The sequence below is a fragment of the Macrotis lagotis genome, chromosome 5 (assembly GCF_037893015.1).
Source record: "Macrotis lagotis isolate mMagLag1 chromosome 5, bilby.v1.9.chrom.fasta, whole genome shotgun sequence".
In the NCBI taxonomy this organism is placed as follows: domain Eukaryota; kingdom Metazoa; phylum Chordata; class Mammalia; order Peramelemorphia; family Peramelidae; genus Macrotis; species Macrotis lagotis.
Genome location: NC_133662.1, coordinates 127,581,070 through 127,604,093, shown reverse-complemented (window position 1 = coordinate 127,604,093; position 23,024 = coordinate 127,581,070).

The following is a 23,024-nucleotide window of genomic DNA, read 5'->3' as shown; positions in this document are numbered from 1 at the left end:
ATGAAAAAAATAATGAAAAAATCTATAATGGCTCAAGAGAGAGATACAAAATGTTTAAAAGGAATGAAATTAGCTGGAAATTAGAGCTCTTAAAATGGGAGAAAAGATAAAGAATTTTTATAAGATATGATAGAAAAATCTTGTGAAAGACAAAAGTGCTCTGAAAAAGAAAATGATAAAACTATAATAAAATAATAAACAAGTAAAAGGATATTTGATAGAAAACAGCAAAATGTGACAATCTTCAAAGAACATGTATAAATAAAAATGACTGACCTGGAAGACAAGATAACTGTTGCATAATTTTAGAATGCCAAAATTCCTTGGAAGACTATGACAAAATAAAAAAAATTCCTGAATATCATAACGCAGGAAAAATGAAGTGAAACTGAACAAAACTTTGTAATAAACCCCCAAACCTCAGTAACTAAAATAAAGATTTATTTTTTAAAAAATTCCCAGAATAACATAAAGTCAAAATTAGGTTTAGACTAAGATCTCACATCACATGCTACACAAAACCCCCAAAGACTAAAAGGTATAAATTTAAAAAGTAATATTATAAACAAATAATAAAAGCAGGAAAACAAATTTAAAAAAAAAGAAAGTAGGAAGGAAAGAATTGATCAGACACTATACTAAGTAAGCACTTTACAAATGTCTGATCCTCACAACAACCCATGGGAGGTAGTTACTATCATTATCTCCATTTTAAAGTTGAAGAAACTGGGGTAAACAGAAGTTAATTGATTTAAACAGGGCATTGACTGAGAGCCTATTGTTTCTGCCAACTGTTGTTGTTCTGTCATTTTAGTCAATATGGAGTAAATTCCAGCAATCATAGTTCAACTGGCTCCTCTTCACAAATTCTGTGTCTTCACAAATCCTATGTCCTCACCAACTAATTTGCTCTTAGGATCCACATGTTACATTTCAAGTACAATTAAATTCATTCTATTTATGAACATGTTATAGTGAAAAAGTTATGTCCACTCCCTTGCTCTTGCCATTTTCTGAACCTTCTTTGGCCAAATCAATTTTACTGTCTGAGGATGACTTCTTAATGAATTCTAATACAAGAAAAATTTACCCTGGCTTGAGTGTTTTTGAGTTCCTTAACCATTTTAAAAAAAGAGTAAATTTTGATGAAGCCCTTGATTCATGATGTTCACTTTTAAACTGAATAAGGTTATCTCTAATAAAACACATGCCTGAAAGCCCATTTACAAGGAACTATCCTTAATTGTGAAGCTTGATTATCAGTTCCATGTCTGCATGAAGTCTAGAGTTGTTTAAATCTTAAAAGAGAGATCCTGGTCTTCTGAATTCTAATGTCAAGAGAAAAGACATATGATTCCAAACTTTCTTGAGGTCCATAATGGGAGAAAATAGACTGGGAAGAAGCCAATATAAAGAAGAATGGCACCTTAATCATATTCCTATATCTAACTTTGGAAACTAGAAACTTGGGAGAATTTTCACTTAAATGGGATCTGTGGCCTTGTTTCTTGATTGATTGGAATCCAGAAGAATAGAATATTTCCTCTTTAAAACTCTTACAAACTGTATCTTTCACATAGCCTGGAATAGTAAATACTCAATCTTAACTAATGATAATCTCATTGAGTTCACATTACAGTGAATAGTAGGTAAATGAAATAGATATGAACCAATCATTCAGTCACTTTTTATAATCAAAGTTCATTCTTCTGGTCAAAACAATGATAACAGTTGCTAGCAACAGTAGATTGTCTTTGTCTTGCTCCATTAAGCTCACAAATTTCACATGGCCTGAATCATAATGATAAAATGAACTTTATTTTTCTTGTAAGATGCTCCTCCCTTTCCATTTTTCGGTAGTGAATATAGCTTATTGTACACTTGAGCTATTTTTTCTTAGTTCTCAACAATGGATTCCTGAGATATCAGGAAATAAACAAATGATCCCCTATGTCAGGAATATATACTCTCCTCAACCAGTTTAGTAGAATCTCTTGCTTCCTTCAAAGCACAGTTTAATTATCTCCTATATAAGAATCCAATAATGCTGTCTTTCCAGGAATTGCTGAGAGCATCCTACTTATCATTTATTAAAGCATAATAGTATTCTATTAATCATATGCCACGATTTGTTCAGCTATTCCAAAACTGAAGGGCATCTCCTCAATTTTCAGTTCCTTGCCATAAGAAAAGAGCTGCTATAAATATCTTTATACATATAGGTCCTTTTTCTTCCTGTTTTTCATCTCTCTTTGAGTATAGACCTGACAGTGGCCCTCCTAGATCAAAGGACAAAACAGCATGGAGCTTTTTGGGCATAATTCCAAATAACTCTATAGTATTGTTAATTTGTCATTTTCTCTTTCTTTCTTATTAGCCAATTCAATAGGCATAAGGCAGTACCTCAGAATTGTTCTAATTTGTACTTCTCTAGTCAATAGTGAGTTAGAACCTTTTAAAAACTGATTTAAATAGAAAGTGTTGATAACCTCTGAAAACTGTTCATGTCATTTGATCATTCATCAATTGGGAAATGGATCTTATTTTTTATAAATTCGCCCAAGTTCTCAAGGTTTGAAAAATAAGGTCTTTATCAGAAAAATTTGTTTCAATATTTTTTCCATAATTAGTATTTCCCACTATATTTTCCTCCATTGCATTCCCCCCATCACCCATTTATCTCTCCTTTCTTCCTTTCCCTTTTCAGAAGTGTATTTTGCATCCTTCTCCTACAATTTTCCCCTCCCTTCTGTCAACACCATTCCCCCTTACCTTCCTTCTTTTCTATAGGGTAAAATAGATTTCTATGCCCACTTGAGTGTGCATGTTATTCCCTGTCTGAGTCAATTTGATGAGAGTGAGGCTCACTCATTCCACTTTAACTTCTCTCTCTTTCACTCCACTGCAAAAGCTTTTTCTTAGCTCTTTTATGTGAAACACCTTAACCCGTTTTACCTCCCCTTTTCTCTTTCTACTAGTGCATTTCTCTCACCTTTTAACTTTATCTTTTTCATATACTATTCCTACATATTCAACTCTCATTTGTTCTGTGTGTGTGTGTGTGTGTGTGTGTGTGTATAATAAATGAGAAAGTTCATGAATTATAGGTATCATCTTCCCATGGATGAATATAAATAGTTCAACATCATTAAGTCCCTTATGATTTATGCTTCCTGTTTGCCCTTTTATGCTTCATTTGAGTCTCATATTAGAAGATCAAATTTTCTATTCAGCTCTTTGTTTTCATCAGGAAGGTTTGAAAATTCCACATTTCATTGAATGTCCATTTTTTTCCTCTGAAAGAGTATAAAATTTTCTCAAATACTGAGTTAGTTCTATAATTATATGTATTAGCCTTATCTGTGTGTATATATATATATATATATATATAATATATATATATATATATATATATATATATATATATATATATATATATATCCCTGAAAAGTATAAATGGCAAGGTAAGAGAACTTAATGACAGCATTAAAAATTTCTCCATTTTCTGTAACCCATGTTTCAAGTATAGGTAGTGTTGTTGCTGTTGATGGAGAATCTCCATCCATTGGAATTAATTGTTATGCCAAAATTAGCATAAGCAGCAGGGAATCGATAATTTGTTGTATCTCAGTATAGGGAGCATCAACTTTTTTTCATATTAATCTTGGCTTATATTTTTTTCAAATTTAATTTACCACCAGTGATGCTGTTTTTATCCTTGTTGAAGGTGTCTAACATCATTGCTAAAAAAGCACAAGAACAAGCATATAGCCCTGCTTTGTTCTATTGGTCACTAGGAAAGAACAAGATTATCATCCTTTATTTACAACCCATGTAAGCATGCCATCATGAAACTTGTATATGATACTGAAGAGCTTCTCTGGGCAAACAAATTTTGCCATTATCTTTCATAGCCCCTCACTGATGATAGGCTTTGTTTAGATCCACTGAAATTATATTTTTGGGGGCGGGGGGTTCAAGGCAATGGGGTTAAGTGGCTTGCCCAAGGCCACACAGCTAGGTTATTATTAAGTGTCTGAGACGGGATTTTAACCCGGGTACTCCTGACTCCAGGGCCAGTGCTTTATCCACTGTGCCACCTAGCCACCCCCAAAAATATATATTCACCCTTGTTCTGCTGTGGCATTTCTCCTAGAGTTGTTGGGTAGCAAAAATCATGACACATTCTACAGTCCTTTCTGAAGCCACTCTGACTCTCAGGTAGATGAGCATGTGCCAGGTGAAGAATCAACTAACTAAGGAAGAATGGCAAAAATCTTGCCCACAGGGCAGCTAGGTGGCACAGTGTATAGAGCACTGGCCCTGGACTCAGGAGTACCCGAGTTCAAATCCAGCCTCAGACACTTAATAATTACCTAGCTCTGTGGCCTTGGACAAGTCACTTAACCCCATTGCCTTGTATTAAAAAAAAACTAAAAGAAAATCTTGCCAGCAATAACTGAGAGAGACTCCCTCTACCAGCCTCTTGGTTGTCCCTGGACAGGAAGATTTAGAGATGCATCACATTAACTTGGATGTTTCTCTTTCTTTTATTAAACTAAAATTAGAGTAATGTTGAAAATACTTGACTCAAAGAATCTTTCAATCCATATACCATATGACCTAAAGCTCACAGGAAAGAATGGTAATTAAAAATAAACCAGAATCAACATGAAAAGAAAAGTATTTGGAAGCAATAGTGACTTCTATAGAAGCACTTTCTTTGAGTAAATATTAATGATTGAAAACAAAGTCTAAATTAATGCTTATATAATTCATATAAATGTAGCTTCCATTAACTTTATTAAACAAGAAAATTTGTGCTTTGGCCCTAACTGACAAAACAACTGGCAGCAATTTGAATCAGTTCAGGTTTCTGAACTGCAAAATGAAGACACAGGACTAAAGAATCTTTCAGTGCTTACACCACAAAAATGTGTTTATAAATTCCAAGTTTATGAATTCTGATATTACCTAGTGTCTATTGAAAATGAAATACACAGATTTGGGACTTCTGGCCAATATGGTGGAGAGAAGACAGGCACTGTGTTAAGTGCTCCTGGTTCCTCTCAAAAATAAACTGAAAGAAACCTCCTAACAGAAATTTGATTGACAAAATCCAGAAAGAGAAACTAGGAGAAGAACACCTAGCAACAAAGTCTATCTCAGGGGACCATGCATGAACTGGGACCAGAGGGCCAACACAAGAAAAGCAACTGGGGGAAGCCAGAGGACCGGCCTTGGCCACAAGGGCTTTGGTGAGTGGTGGGTCCAAGTACCAAATTTTGTCACGGAGTCTTTGGAAGGGGAAAGGAGCAATGGGAGGGTGAGTTCCAGCACAGAGAGTTTCAGAGCACACTTGAAAAACAACCAGTGGGGCAAAGGACCTGAGCTCCATACTTTCAGCAGAGCCCTCTTCTTAGAACTAATAGTAACGCCACCCCCCCAACTCCCTCAGGCTCAGGAGTAGGCCAAAGAGTTCGCTCAACTGAAAGGGAGATTAACTCCCTCCCCCAGGATCCAGCCCATTATTCAAAGTCAGCTCAGACCCTGCTGCCTAGGGACTCAGACTCCAGAGAAAGCAGCTAGCACCCCCTACTGGATGGCCCTTGGAATTACTAAGCTGAGTGAAAAAAACCTCTAGGACTTTCAAAAGCAAAACTTTAAGAGCCAACCTCCCCCAACACAAGATCCTAGGAAAATGAAGAAAGGCCAGTATGGGGGCCCCCATGGAGAAATGCTTAGAAGAAATAGATTCTAATTCAGAGAGATTCACCATATGAATGGGTCTCTAGCCCAGAAAAACTTTCTTGAAGATATCAGGTAAGAGTTTAAAAATCAATTGGAAAAATTGGGAAAAGAAACTCAAGAGAAAATTAAGCTCTCACAACAAGAAAACTAATCCTTGGAAAATCTAATTGGACACATACAAAATGATAATAAATCTCTCAAATCCTCAATTGGACAAATGCAAAAATAAAATAATTCTCTCAAAACTACACTTGGGCAAATAGAAAACTCCTTCAAAAATAGAATCGATCAACTGGAAAAGGAGTTGCAAAAAGTAAAAGAAGAAAATTCTTCTCTAAAAAAAGAATGGAATCAGTGGAAACTAATGACTAACAAAATCCTGTTAAACAAAAACAAAAGATCAAAAATATAGAAGAAAATGTAAACTACCTTATCAGCGAAACCACTGACCTCTAGAATAGATCAAGAAGGGATGAGATGAGCATTATAGGCTTTCCTAAAAACATTGAAGGGAAAAAAAACCTAGATGTAATATTATGGATTTAGATAAATCTAATCATAAAATAAGCAAGAAAGAAGTTAAGGAGATAAATAGATTGTTTGAAAACCTAGATATTATAGACTTATGGAGGAATTTGAATGGGGATAAAAAGTTACATACTTTGTTTTTCTGCAGTACATATCTATACTGATAGAAAATTTCCCTGATATCATGGAAGCAGAGGGCAAAATAGTTATTGAAAAAGTAATTCAATCCACTCCTGAAAGAAATCCTAAAATGAAAATACCAAGGAATGTTGTGGCCAAACTCCAGAACTATCAGATAAAAGAGCAAATTCTAGAAGCAGACAGAAAGAAATAATTTAAATACCAAGGAGTCACAGTAAGGATTATGCAGGACCTGGCAGCTTCAGCAATAAGGGATGGAAGGGCCAGGAATGAGATACTCCATAGAGCAAGGGAGCTTGGAATGCAGCCAAGAGTCTACTATCCAGCAAAGCTGAGCCATTTCTTCCAGGGGAAAAGGTGGACATTTAATGAAATGGGAGACTTAGAATATTTACTGATGAAAAAACCGGAGCTAAATAGAAAATTTGGACATCAAACAGGAGGCTCAAGAGACACATGAAAAGGTATAAAAAAGGGGTAAAGAAAAAAAACACTTCTATCCAATAAGAAGAAACTGGCTTTATACCCACTTGGGAGAAGGAACCTCATAACTCTTGAGAATTGTAACTCTATTAGAGAGAATATACTTAGTCAGAAGTGATGGGCACTCATGACTTTTCTGTGACTCAGATAGAATGATGTAAAAACAATACCTCCTTACAAAGGGGAACAGTAAGGAGATGGGAGGATGAAGGAGACTGAATGGGTAAATCTCATTACACCAAAAATTACAAAAGAATATTGTAATAGAGGGGAAGAAGGGAGGAGGTGAGAACTGCCTGAATCTTCATCTCATCAGATTTGGCTTAAAGTTAACTTGCCCACACCGAGTTAAGTTAAGAAACTTATCTTACCTTTCAAGTATTAAAAGGAGGGAAAAGGGGAGGGGGGACAGGAAGGGTGAGAAAAAAAGGGAAATAACTAAGGGAAGGAAGAAGTGGGAAAAGGGAAAAAGAGAAAGAAGGGGGTGGGGGTTAATATAGGAGGGCAAACACACTGAACCTGAGGTTATTCAGAAAGAAAACACTGGGGAATATGGATGAAGGGGGAAAAAAGGGAAAAATACAAACAGAAGGAAGATAGCATGGAGGGCAATAAAGAGTTAGCAATTATAACTTTGAATGTGAATGAGATGAACTTTCCTTTAAAATGTAAGCAAATTGCAGAGTATATTAAAAACCAGAATCCTACAATATGCTGCTTACAAGAAACTCATTTGAAGCAGAGATACATACAGAGTAAAATTTAAAGGTTGGAGCAAAATATATTTTGCTTCAGCTGAAGTGAAAAAAGTAGGGGTAGCAATCTTTTTCTCAAATAACAAAGCTTCAAAAATAGATAGTGTTAAAAGAGTTAAGGAAGGAAATTATATCCTCCTAAAAGGTACCATAGACAAATGTATTTCAGTAAAAAATATGTATACACCCAATGGTGTAGCATAAAAATTCTTAGAGGAGAAGTTGAAAAAGCTATAGGAAGACAGACAGCAAAACTCTACTAGTGGAAGACCTCAACCTCTCACTCTCAGATTTAGATAAATCTAAACATAAAATAAGCAAGAAGGAAGTTAAGGAGGTAAATAGATTGTTTGAAAACCTAGATATGATAGACTTATGGAGGAATTTGGATGAGGATATAAAGTAGCATACATTATTTTTCTGCAGTACATAGCACTTACACAAAAAATGACCATGTACTAGGGCTTAAAAACCTAATGATCAATTGCAGAAAGGCAGAAATAATGAATACATTTTTCTCAGATCATAATGCGGTAAAAATCAAATGCAATATTGGGCCAGGGAGATATAGATCCAGAACTAATTGGAAACTAAATGACCTCATTTTTAAGAATGAGTGGATCAAGCAAAAATTTATAGAAAGAATTATTATATCCTAGATAATGATAATAATGAAACAACATACCAAAACTTATGGGATACACTCAAGCGGCTCTCAGGGTATATATTGTATCTTTAAATGTTCACATGAATAAATTAGATAAAGAAGAAATCAATGAACTAAATATGCAACTAAAAAACTGAAAGAAAGAACACATTGAAAAATCCCCAATTAAATATCAAATTAGGAATTCTAAAAATTAAAGGAGAAATTAGTAAAATCTAAAGCAAGAAAACTATTGAACTAATAAATAAAACAAAGAGGTGGTTTTATGAAACAAACCAACAAAATTGATAAACCTCTGGTCAATTTGATTAAAAAATAAAGAAGACAACAAAATTTCTAGGATCATAAATGAAAAAGGTGAGCTCACCACCAATGAGGAAGAAATTAAAGTATAATTTGGAATTATTTTGCCCAACTCTGTGCCAATAAATTTGACAATCTAAGTGAAATGGATTACAAAAATACATCCTAAAGATTAAATGAAGAGGAAATTAAAAAACTAAATAACCTTATCTCAGTAAAAGAAATTCAACAAGGCATTATTGAACTCCCTAAGAAAAAATCTCCAGGGCCAGAGGGATTCACAAGTGAATTCTATCAAACATTTAAGGAAGAATTGGTTCCAATTCTATATAAACTCATTGGAAAAATACATGAAGAGGGAACTCTGCCTAACTCTTTCTATGACACCAATATGGTGCCGATACCTAAACCAGGAAGAGTTAAAACAGAGAACAAGAATTATAGACCTTTCTCTCCAATGAACATATATGCAAAAATCTTAAATAAAATCTTGGCAAAATGACTACAAGTTAGCGCTAGGATTATGCTTCATGATCAAGTAGGATTTATCCCAGGAAAGCAGGGTTTGTTCAATATTAGGAAAACTGTTAGTATACTCAATTATATCAATAACAAACCTATCAAAATCATGTGATCATATCAATAGATAGTGAAAAAGCTTTTGACAAAATACAGCACCCATTCCTACTAAAAACACTAGAGATTGTAGAAATAAATGGATGGTCCTTACAATAACAAGCAATATGTATTGTAAACCCTCAACAAGCATTATATGCAATGGGGATAGTCTAGAGACATTTCCAATGAGATCAGGGGTGAAATAAGGATGACCATTATCACCACTACTAATCAATATTGCATTGAAAATGTTAGCTTCAACAATATGAGATGAAAAACAAGTTGAAGCAATTAGAATTGGTAAGGAAGAGACAAAACTCTCACTCTTTGAAGATCACATGATGGTATACATAGAGAATCCTAAAAAGTCATCTAAACACCTACTAGAAATAATTAGTAACTTTAGCAAAGTTGCAGAATGTAAAATAAAGCCCTATAAATCCTCAGCATTTCAGTGTATACACACACACACACACACACACACACACAGACACACACACACATACACACACACACACATATATTACGATCAAGATACAGCAAAAAGTGTTATAAAGATAAATCCCATTCAAAGTAACCTCAGGGGCGGAGCCAAGATGGTGACAAGAAGGGATTCAATCTTAGGAGCTCTCTGATAAAACTCATAAGCTAAGGACACTAACTAAACTTTTGAGAGACAGAACCCACAAAGGGACCCAGTGAGGCAGTTCTCCTACTCAAGGTAACCTGGAAAAGAGCAGAAAGGCTCTGTTCCCCGGGGTCGAAGGGGTGGCCTGCAAAAGGGGTGGCCTGCTAGAGCGAAAGAACTCCAGCCTCCCGGAGGCAGCCCCAGGGGGCTGGGAGCCATGGCTCACAGCAGCGGGGGAGTCTCCTGAGTTGCACCCCGGGGAGCACCGGGCACAAAGTGGGGGAATAGCAGGGGGACCTCTGCCAGAGTGAGCATGTAGAGCCCAGCCCTCAGGGCACACAGCAAACAGCTTGGTCTTTCAGCAGCCCAGACCTGGAAACAGAAGCAGGCAGGCAGAGCTGGTAAGCAGGAGCCCCCAGGACATGAGCCCATTGAGCAGAGGGAGGGGAATGAAGAGAGAGAGAGAAAATGCAGAGCTCTGTCCTCTGCCCCTGGAACAGAACTCTGGGGCTCTGACCACATTCAGATCCTGATCCCAGTCTAGGCCCCCACATAGAACAACAGGGACGCCCACCTCGGCCCCATGGCAGAGGGGGGTGCTTCTGGTCATTCACAGATCAGGAGGGAGGACAGAGCCTCACACACTGAGACCCTTTGTCCCAAAAGCTCAGGAAACACCCCAAAACCAGGCCCAGGCTGGGAAAATGAGCAAGCAGAGAAATAAGAGAAAGAGTATTGAGAAATATTTTGCAAATGAGGCAAGAAGGATAAAAATACTCAGTCTGAAGATGAGGAAGCACAAGCTCCTGCATCTAAAGACTCTAAGAAAAACAGAAATTGGGCTCCAGCTATGACAGAGCTCAAAAAAAGACTTTGAAAATCAAATGAGGGAGTTGGAAGAAAAACTGGGAAAAGAAAGGAGAGAGAAGCAGGAAAAACATGAAAATGAATGCAGCTTAGTCAAGGAAATCCAAAAAAATGCTGAAGAAAATAGCATGCTAAAAAACAGCTTAGGTCAAATGGATAAAACAGTTCAAAAAGTTATTGAGGAGAAGAATGCTTTAAAAAGCAAAATTGGACAGATGGAAAAAGAGATAAGAAAACTCTCTGAGGAGAACAAATCCTTCAGACAAAGAATAGAATTCAGGGAGATTGATGAATTTACCAGAAATCAGGAATCAATACTACAAAACCAAAAAAAATTAAAAATTAGAAGAAAATGTGAAATATCTCATTGACAAAACAAGTGATATGGAAAACAGATTTAGGAAAGATAATTTAAAAATTATTGGAATACCTGAAAGTCATGATCAGGAAAAGAGCCTTGACATCATTGTCAAAGAATTACTACAGGAAAATTGCCCTGATATTCTAGAAGCAGAGGACAAAATAGAAATAGAGAAAATCCACCAATCACCCCGAAAAAGAGATCTCAAAAAACCAACCCCTCGGAATATTATAGCCAAGTTCCAGAACTCCCAAGTCAAAGAGAAAATATTACAAGCAGCCAGAAGGACACAGTTCAAATATTGTGGAGCTGCAGTCAGGATCACACAGGACTTAGCAGCAACTACATTGGAAGCTCGTAGGGCTTGGAATACAATATACCAGAAGGAAAAGAGCTTAGAATGCAGCCAAGAATGAACTACCCAGCAAGGCTGAATGTCCTCTTCCAGGGAAAAAGATGGACTTTCAATGAACCAGGGGACTTTCAAATGTTCCTTTTGGAATGGCCAGAGCTGAACAGAAGGTTTGATCTTCAGATACAGGACTCAGGTGAAGCATGGAGATTGGAGGAGAGGGGGGAAATATGAGGGACCTAATGAGGATGAATTGCATGTATTCCTGTATAGAAAAATGATACTGATAATATTTATATGAACCTTCTCAGTTACTAGAGCAGGTAGAGGGAGCTTTTATAGTTGAAGCACAGGAGAAAGCTGAATTAGAAGATAAAATATGGTGTAAAAATGGAGTCAATAGGAAAAAAAGGGAAATGGAATGGGAGAAAGAAAAAGGAGAGGGGGAATAGTCCAAGATATTTCACATAATAAGATTTTTTTATTACAATGAGCTATTGCAATGATATGGAAGGGGGGAGGCAAGGGGGAATGAAGGAATGGCTAGGAGAGGAAAAAGCAAATATACTCAATGGGGTATAGACATATGGAGTAAGAAGAAGTGGGGAGCAGGGGGAAGGGGTGGGTATGTGAATAAAGGAGGAGAGGATGGACCATGGGGGGAGAGTGGTCAGATATAACACATTTTCTTTTTTACTTCTTGCAAGTGGCTGGGATTGGAAGGCCTTCCCAGGACCATAGGGCCAGGTAGATTCTGGGCCTAAGGGGTGGTATGGGGGCTCAGGGCTTCTTGGCCCCAGGACCAAGGATCTGTCTGCTGCACCACTCAGCGACCCTACAGCAGAGTCAGAGTGAAAGGAGAAAGAAAATATAGTACATGGTAGTGGAGAAATAAGAAAGGAGGGAGTTGCGATCAGCAGTGGCAACGTTGGAAAAATATGGGAGTAACTTTTGTGATGGACTTATCATAAACAATGTGATCCACCCGTGACAGAGTTGTTGGTGTTGGAACAAAGACTGAAGCACATTTTTTGTTATTATTATTTGGGGCAGGGTGGAGGGCAAGTGGGGCTGGGTAACCTGCCTGGGGCCACATAGCAGGGTGATCTTTGGGTGTCTGGGGCCGGATTTGGACCGAGGTGCTCCTGGCTCAAGGGCCAGTGCTCTGTCTGCCACCCAGCCATCCCTACATTATTACTATTTTATTTCATTTTGGGTCTTTTTTTTCTTCTTTTTGGTTTTTTGCAGGGCAGTGGGGATCGGGTGGCTTGCATGTCACATGGCTGGGTGATTGTTGGGTTTACGAGGCTGGATATGGGCTCGGGTGCTCATGGCTACAGGGCTGGTGTTTCGTCCATTGCGCCACCTGGCCATACCTACAATTATTACTATTATTTTTTTTAATTTTAATTTTTTTCTCTCCCCTTTACTTTTTTCGCTCAAGCAAGTCTATCTATATTCTTGGGGGGAGGTGCATTTTGTTTACTTGTAAACAAGAATATTTGATTAATGTAAAAAAACATTTGTACAAAATGAGAATAAAAAATAAATTAAAAAAAAAAAACAAAGTAACCTCAGACAACAATAAAATACCTGGGAGTCTACCTGCCAAGGCAGACTCAAAAACTTTTTGAAACCAATTACAAAACTCTTCTCAAACAAATAACATCAAATTTAAAGATCTGAGCAAACATCAACTGTTCATGGATAGGTCAAGCTAATATGATAAAATAATTCTACCAAAGCTACTAAACAACTTGTTTACTGCCCTATCAATCAAAATTCCAAAAAATTGCTATGATGAATTGGAAGAAGTTGTATGTAAATGTATATGGAGAAATAAAAAGTCAAGATTTTCCAGGGATTCATTGAAAAAAGTGCAAAAGAAAGTGGCTTAGCCTTACCATATCTAATATTATAAAGCATCAGTCATTTTAACTATCTGGTATTGGCTAAGAAATACAGTGTGGATCAGTGGAATAGACTAGATGCAATAGCAGGAAATGATTATAGTAATCTGCTATTTGATAAACCCAGAGACTCCAGCTATTGGGATAAAAACTCTCTCTTTGATAAAAACTGTTGGGAAAATTGGAAGCTAGTATGGAAGAAAGTTAGATTAGACCAACACCTCACACCTTATACCAAGATAAGATCCAAATGGATACATGATTTAGACATAAAACAATACTTTAAGCAAACTAGAAAATCAAGGAGTAGTTTACCTGTCAGATCTATGGAAGGGAAAACAATTTATGACCAAGGAAGGGGAAGAAAACATCATTCAAAACAAACTAGATAATTTTGATTACATTAAATCAAAAAGCTTTTGCACAGACAAAACCACTATAACCAAGATCAAAAGAAATGTAGTAAATTGGGAAACAATTTTTTTCTCTTGTACTTCTGACAAAGGACTCATTTGTAAAATATACAGAGAACTGAGTCAAATTTAAAAAAAAGCAAGCCATTCTCCATTTGACAAATGGTCAAATGATATGTAAAAGGCAATTTACAGATGGGTAAATCAAAGAGATCTATAGTCATATGAAAAATTGCTTTAAATCTCTAGTTATTGGAGAAATGCAAATTAAGGCATCTCTGTGGTACCACCTCACAACTCTCACACTGGCCAATATGACCAGAAAGGAAAATGATCAATGTTGGACGGAATGTGGGAAATCTAGGACACTAATTCATTGCTGGTAGAGCTGTGAACTCATCCAACCTTTCTGGAGAGCAATTTAGAATCATGCCCAAAGAGCAACAAAAATGTGCATACCCTTTTATCCAGCAATACCATGACTGGGTCTATAGCATGAAGAAATAATGATAAATGGTAAAAACCTCACTTATACAAAAATATTCATTGCAGCCCTGTCTGTGATAGCAAAGAATTGGAAATTAAGTAGATGTCCTTCAATTGGAGAATGAATTAGCAAACTATGGTATATGTGTGTCATGGAGCACTATTGTTCTATTAGAAACCAGGAGGGTTGGGAATTCAGGAAAGCCTGGAAGCATTTGCATGAACTGATGCTGAGTGAGATGATCAGAACAAGAAAAACATTGTATACCCTAATAACAACATGGGCGTGATGATCAATTTTGATGGACTTGCTCACTCCATCAGTGCAATGACCAGAGACAATTTTGATCTATTTGCAGTTATGAAGTTTGTACAAAGACTATTACCATCAATTTTGGGGGGGAAACTATATTGCTACATCTGATTATGTAATTTTGCTATCTCTTATACTTTATTTTTCTTCCTCAAGGACATGATTTCTCTCTCATCACATTCAACTGATATCAATTTATAACATGGAAACAATGTAAAGACTAACAGACTGCCTTCTGTGAGGGGTGAGAAGCAAGAATAGGGGAAAATTGTAAAACTCAAAATAAATAAAATCTTAAAAAAAAAAAAGAAAATAGGGGTGGCTAGTTCGTGCAGTGGATAGAGCACTGGCCCTCGAGTCAGAAGTAACTGAGTTCAAATCCAGCCTCTGGCACTTAATAATTTCCTAGCTGTGTGGCCTTGGGCAAGCCACTTAACCCCATTTGCCTTGCCTAAAAAAATAGAATATAAAGAAATCACTTCTCAGTAATATTTTATAAAATATTTTTGCTTTTGGAAGGATATTAGCCTAGTTGAATTCTAAGGATTCCTTTCAAGCCAAGGATGGATTCAAAGACTGAACTAAAGTTATCCTGACTATTGGTGGCCTCCCTAGAAGTCCCAGCCTCACTACTAGGGATTTATTTTTATCTATTTTTTCCCTTTCTTGAAGCAATGAACTTCTTTGCATAGTAGCAATAACATAACAAGGAAAAGAGAGAGAAGGAAATCAAAAAATGATATTGCCAACTTCTAAAAGTAATCTCATGAAAGAAGCAATGCAACAATGATGTTTTATAGTCTTCTAAGTGAGGAAAAAGTGGCTAGCATGCTTATGTGGCAAGAGAAGTAATAAAGGTAGCTGGTACAGACCACCATGAAATGAAATGAAGGAAAAATGACTTGGGAACCATTTAGAATTCCGATAAAATTGGATAAATGCTAGCTAAGCAGAATGGAAAAATAAGAGAGCCATTTTTTTTGAGAAGTCTGGAACGTAAGAATGAACTCTACTTAAAACTGAATGAACAACAACCCACATGCATCAAAATGTGGAAAAAGAAATAAGAAATTTATTGAATGAAAATAACAAAAGGAAAATGATTTAGTATGGTAACTTTAGGAGATCATGAGAAAAACATGAAGGAGCTAATTTTAAATGTCTAATGAATTTAAATTTGTTAATGTTTGTAAAATGCTTTGAAGATGCAAAGTGTTATATGTCTGTTTGGCAGGAAAGGAAAAGGAGACCAACCATGTAAAACCAGATGGAATGTGAAAAATATGGAAGGAAAAAAGACACAGATTCAAAACAGTGGGAGGAAAATTAAACAGTTGCTCTGAAAGAAATTAAGTTTTTGTTGTAATTTAGAGTAACTTGGCCTGAATATTCTCCAAGAAAAAATAAAAATGTTTAATGTTTATTTCTGAAAGTTCTGCTGATATGTTAACAAAATCAAGAAATAAGGTAGTGTATCATTTCAGTTAGTACATTTTTTTCTTCTTGTTAGAAGGTGGATGAACTAAGGAGTCTCACACACATAGAGATAGTAGCAGAGCATTTGATTTCACCTCCAACAGTCATTTGTGAAGGTTTTCATTTCATGGTCATAGCATCTTTGTGCACAAATTATCTTGGTTTAAAAATCTGTTTCTGCTCTGTATTTTCCCCCCATTTTTGGTATGCCTTGGTGTATCATCATGCCATATTAGGAGGCTGCTTTGTACTCCAAAAATTCATGGTTAAGTTGCATTGCTTGTCATTATTCTCCTGTATTTTCTTTTGGTGTTTCTCATTCATCCTTTTTCTGATCATTGTCCATGACTTCCTGAATATCTTATTATTATCCAAGTAATTTCAACATTTTTATGGTCAATAGAGCTATACTGCAGTAAAGCTGGAAATTATCCAGGATGACAAAGTAGAGAAACTTGTTCTTTCCTTAATTCATTCAGCAAAAATTTGTGAAATAGCCAGTATTAGCAATGTGTTAGACAGTGGGGGAGGAAAATGATAACTAAAATGCAAGACCTTGGGAGTGGAGCCAAGATGGCAGCATGGAGGTAGGAATTCCAAGTAGCTCTCTTCTAGAACCCTTTAAAAACCTTAAAATTATAACTTTAATCAAATTCTAGAGTGGTAGAACCCATAGAAAGACCTAGTGAAATAATTTTCCAGCCAAAGATAAATTGGAATATCCATGGGAAGGCTCTATTACACTAGGATTGGAAGGGGTTGTGGCTGTTCTGTGCCAGAGCAAGTGAGCTCCAGCCTTCTAGGACCATCTTGTGAGGTGCCAGAGTTTGTGACAGTGGAGCAGTTTTCAGATCTCCCAACCCATTTATCAACAAGGACAACTTGGAAGATCAGAGAGAAAAGCTCTTTCAGAGTGAGCATGAAGGTTGGTACAGCTCAGGTCCCAGCACAACCCCATTCTGTGGGAATGAAAGCAAGCCTGCTGAGCCATCCCCCAGGGAGCCATCTGACACCTGCTTCCAGAAGACTCAGAACACAAATGGTAAGGGGGTGGGGTGAGAGAGACTGTCAAGGTCTCTCTGCTACATCTGGGGCAGGACTCTGTTGATCCTGATCAAAGTCTGGGGTCCTATATTGCCACAGTGGAGCAGGGACCCTCCTCACAACTCCAGATCAGAGGGGAATGCTTGCAGTCATACACAGACTGGAGCAAGGCTAGGAGAGCAGTTAGAGCCTCAACTAGGACCTTGAAGGAACTGAGGTCCTTGCGGGACCAAAAAAAAAAAAACCTCAAAAAGTTCAGAAATATGTCAAAACCAGGTAATAGACTAGGGAAATGAGCAGACAGAAAAAAAAAGAATCTAGCCATAGATAATTACTTTGGTCGCATGGAGGGTCAAAACAAATACTCAGAAGATGACAAAATCAAAGCTCCTCTATCCAAAGCCTTTAAGAAAAATAAGAATTAGTCTCAGGCTTTGGAAGAACTCAGAAAAGATTTTAAAAATCAAATGAGGGAGGTAGAGGAAAAATTAGGAAGATAAATGAAAGTGATGCAGGAAAATCATGAATCAGAGGGTAAAACAGAAATTGAGGTAATCCATTGTTCACCTTCTGAAAAAGATCCCCCCAAAAGCAACCAGGATTATTATAGCCAAATTCCAGAATTCCCAAAGAGAAAAATATTACAAGCAGCCAGAGATACAATTCAAATATTGTGGCACTGCAGTCAGGATTATACAGGACTTTGCAGCATCTACATTAAGGGCTTATAGGGTTTGGAATATGATATTCTGGAAGACAAAAGAGCTTGGAATTCAACTACCCAGCATAATTGAACGTCCTCTTTCAGGGGAAAAGATGGACATTCAATGAAATAAGGAAATTTCAAACTTTCCTTATGAAACTACCAGAGTTGAAAAGAAAGTTTGATCTTCACATATAGGAATCAAGCAAAGCATAGAGGGAAGGTCAAATTATGACTGATTTAATGATGTTGAACTTCTTGTATTCTTGCATAGGTAGATGATACTGATAACTCACATGAGTCTTCTCATTTATTAGAGTAGTTAGATGGAGCATATATGGACAAGGCACAAAAGAGGGCCAAATATGAGGGCATAATATATTATAAAGATGGAGTTAATGAGCAAAAGTGGAATGTATTGGGACAAAGGGAAAGGAGAGGTAGAATGGTCTAAGATATTTCACATAAAAGAATCAATAAAAAAACTTGTATAATGAAGTAGAAGGGGGGGAAGGTGAGGGGGAATGCATGAGCCTTCATTCTCATTGGAAATGGCTCAAATTGGAAATGAAATACACAATCAATTGAGTATGTAAATCTATCTTACCCTAGAGGAAAAAGGAGAGGAAGAGGATGGGAGAACTGGAGGGCAGCGGGGTGTAGGTGTAGAGGAGAGGGAAAATCATTGGAGAAGGTACTTAGATGCAAGACACTGTTTTCTTTCTTTCTTTCTTTCTTTCTTTCTTTCTTTCTTTCTTTCTTTCTTTCTTTCTTTCTTTCTTTCTTTCTTTCTTTCTTTCTTTCTTTCTTTCTTTCTTTCTTTCTTTCTTTCTTCAAAATGTTGGGATTGGGTAGTTTGTCCAGGATCACATAGCTGGGTGGATGTTGGGTGTCTGGGGTCAAATTTTGACTCGGGTTCTCCTGGCTCCAGGGTCAATGCTCTGTCTGTTGTTCCACTTGGTTGCCCCACAACATACTTATGAGGAGTGATAAAGTGAAAGGAGAGAGAGAATAGAATAAATGGGAGTGGGGAGGAATAAATGGAGGGAAATAAAAATAGCAATTGCAACTGTGGGAAAAAAATATTGAAGCAAATTCTCTGATGAACTTATTCATCCTTCAGACAAAGGTGATGGTATCTTAACATAGACTGAAGTGCAATTATTTTTCTTTTTGTCACATTTTATTTTTCATGAGGTTTCTCTATCTTTGAAGGGGGAGGGGGGTTCTGCTTACTTTTACAACAAGACCATTGGTATAATTGTGTAAATTTAAAAAATACAAAACTGTAGCCTCAAGAAACTTACTGTCTAGATGATAAGGAATGTGCACAGGAAAAATGAGTTCCAAATTAGAATAAATGCATAAGAATAAAAAATTATGGGATATTGGAGAGATCACTTATAGCTGTTGTGATCAAGGAAGGAATATTCGAAAAAAAAGGGATAGCTGAACTGGCACTTTAATTTAATTCAAACAACCAAGCATTATTAAGTGCTTATTATGTACAAGGCCCTATTCTATACATTGAATGATTGACAGGAGCTCAAAAGCTAGGGAGGTAGGGCTGGGAAGGATGTTAAAGACAGGATTCTTTCAACAAAACTAAAGAAATGGGTGCTGCTAGGAGCACTGGCTCTAGAATCAGGTGGACCTGAGTTCAAAATCTTTCCTCCTACACCTACTAGCTATGTGACATTGAATAAGTCACTTAACCCAATTGCAAAAAAAAAAGAACAGAAATGGAAATTGTATGAGGCAGGTTCAAAGAGCAAAGCAGGAGAGATGGAATAATATAGGACAAAATTAGCAAAGTAGATAATGTTGAGGATGATGATAACAATGATGATGTTGATGATAACAAGCATTTATACAGCATTTTGAGATTTGCAATGCGCTTTATAAATATTATTATATTTTACCTTCACAAGAACTTGAGAAGAAGATGGTATCATTATCTGCATTTCCCAAAGTAGGATTCAGATTGACTTATCTAGAATCACATAGCTGATGTGTATCAGGATGATGAGAAGAAACCAAAGCTGCTGTTGTTTTAACAGTGTCTGGAGAGAGAGAGTAAATGACTTTACCAACATCATGCATTTATAAATAATTGAGCTTGAATTCATGCCCATTTAGTCTGAATTCAGATTCAATATTCTTTTTAGTAGTGATTTGATTTCTTTTTTTGTGTTTTACAATACCTTGATATTGTTCTTTATATGACTAGGGCTTGATCTCAGATCGTCCTAACTTCATGGCTGCTCCCTGGCCTTTTTTTTCTCACCAGACTTCTCAAATCCATTATATATCTATATCTATCTATCTATCTATCTATCTATCTATCTATCTATCTATCTATCTATCTATACATCTATATGTGTGTATACATATATATGTATACATATATATATACAGTGATATATTTTTGATACCTAGTACATTTTTATACTAAAAGCATGAAAGAGATCTGAAGATGGTTCCTACAATCATTATATTCTGATATTATTGGAGAAGTATGGACTCAGTTTCCTAAGGGACATCTCTGTTACCTTATTTTAGAATATAACTTTCAGAACAGTAAATAGCAGTTTTTTTTATAGCTTTTTTTGCAAGGCAAATGGGGTTAAGTGGCTTGCCCAAGGCCACACAGCTAGGTAATTATTAAGTGTCTGAGACCAGATTTGAACCCAGGTACTCTTGACTCCAAGGCCGGTGCTTTATCCATTTCGCCACCTAGCTGCCCCTAAATAGCAGTTTGACAAACTTTTCTCTTGGTGATTTTTCTTTCTTATTTAAAGAGGTCATGGTCTGTGTGTGTAACTCATTGGAAAGATGGAAGAAGTTGAAAGAATGTCAGATAAGAAAGTAATAAAGGGTGGGTTAATTAATGTATCTTCTTTGCTGGAAACCCTCTTCGTTCTGATTTTGCCTAGTGAGGTAATTCTCCACAGGCAGGACCTTTGACTTATTGTATTGAGAAAAGTTTGTCTAGTTTATTTTGACTTCCTGGGTGGTGAGTTGTTCAGAGATCTGTTGTCAGCAAGCATTTGCATTGTAACCCCATCATGCAACAGCATAAACCGCACAGACTGTGTTTTTCTTCACCACAATTTGTCTTCTTTATGGGGTAAAGGGCTTAGGAAACATGTTGGCTCCCTTGTCAATATATGAATCACTGAGCATCTTCTCCTGTTGTTATCATCTTTCACTGATCTTTGGCTTACATGTTTGTTTGTGTAATGTACCTGATAACCTGACATTCCAAGTTGCCCATTTTAGCAATGCAGGGATGTTTGTTCTGGGCCAGTGTTTTTGGAATTTCCATGTGGGATAGGACCTGATTTCTCTAGGGATTGTGTCTCGCTTAAAGAGAGGATGCTAAACTATTTTGATTGTCTTTTTAAAATATATATATATATTTTATAAAATATTTTATAAAATATATATATAATATATATATATACCCTATAGCTACAAGATTTAAATTCACTTGTAAATTACATATTTATTATTATATTAACAGAAAGTGTCCCAAAAGTCTCAGTGTAGTTTTGGGTCATATTCCAGTGAGATTTTGGGGATACACTGTATATCATATATTCCAAATGTATATTATAAAACTGAAACATTAAAATGAAAGGTAAAAGTAAAAAAATGCAAAATAATTTGCTTGATTTATCAATGATCTGAAACAAATATTAATTTAATGTTTCATTACATAATAAAGTATTATAATTATTAATATGAGAACAATATAATCTGAATATGTTTTATTATTTTTGAAACTGTTGATTTAAAACTCTCTAACCCATTAATTCACCAGATTATATAACTGGAAGAAATATGTAAGGTCAAGTAGTCCAGTCTTCTCACTTTAGAGAAAAGGAAACTGAGACCATAAAGTTTTGTTTGCCTAAAGTCACACAGATTATGTGATTCAGAGGCATAATTTGAATCCTGATCCTCAGAAGCATGGTGATGGGTAGGGGGAAAAAGTTTGCTTTCTGCTGTCTTTCATCATAATGAAAATTTTTAACCCTGAAAATAATAAAAACTTGCATTGCACAAAAGGAAGGAAAAAGAAAAAGGTGTGGTTCCATCTTTTTTTAGAAGACATATTTCTTGATTCAATCCTTCCTTCCTTCCTTCCTTTTCTTTTTCTTTCTATCTTTCTTCTTTCCTTCTTATTATGAATATTTTTGTATAAAAATTCTTCCCCCCCCCTTTTATGGTCTCTTTTGGATGGAGGTATAGTAATGGTATTAAGGGTCAAAGTATAATTCCAAATTTCTCTCTAATATGGTGGTACTAGTTCATAACTCTACCAATGGTGCATTAGTGTCTCAATTTTTTATATATCCGCCATCATTTGTCATTTTCCTTTTTTTTGGCAATGTTAGCGAATCTGATAGATATAAAGTTTATAGGGTCTCAGCATTGTTTTAATTTTCATTACTTTTATCAATATTGAGTTAAAACGATTTCTTCTCCTGAGAACTGTCTGTTCAAATTCTTTGACTATTAATATTTTTTATAAATTTGACTCAATTTTCTTTATATTTGAGAAATGAGGGCATTTAAGAGAAACTTATTATAAAAATTTTCCCCGTTTCCTCTTTTCCTTCTAAATTTGACTTCATGAAGTTTTATTTGTGCACAAACCTTTAAATATTATATTTTATTTCCCATGATCCTCTCTATCTCTTGTTTGATCATAAACTCTTCCCTTACAAGAATTTTGAGGGGCACATTTCCCCATGCTTCTCTAATTTAATTATGATATCACCCTTTACATCTAAATTGTTTACCCAATTTGGTAAATAGTGTATGATGTGAGATGTTTTATAATAAGTTTCTTTCAAACTGCTTTCTAGTTTTTTCATCAATGTTTGTCAATGGAGAGTGCTTACTCCCCAAAGCTTGAATGTTAGCAAACACATAGGTCATTTTCTACTGAGTATTATGTATATAATCTATTCTAGTTTTCTTTTCTCAGCAAATACTAATTGCTTTTATTATTAATGCTTCATAATATAGTTTGAAATTTAGTACTGGCAGGCCACCTTCCTCCATTTTCTCATTGTTTCCTTTGATATTCTTGATTTTTTTCTTCCAGATGCAGATGAATTTTTTTATCATTTTTTTCTAATTCTATAAAATAATTCTTTGGTTGTTTTATAAGTATAGCATTGAATAAGTAAATTAGCTTAGGTAGAATTGTA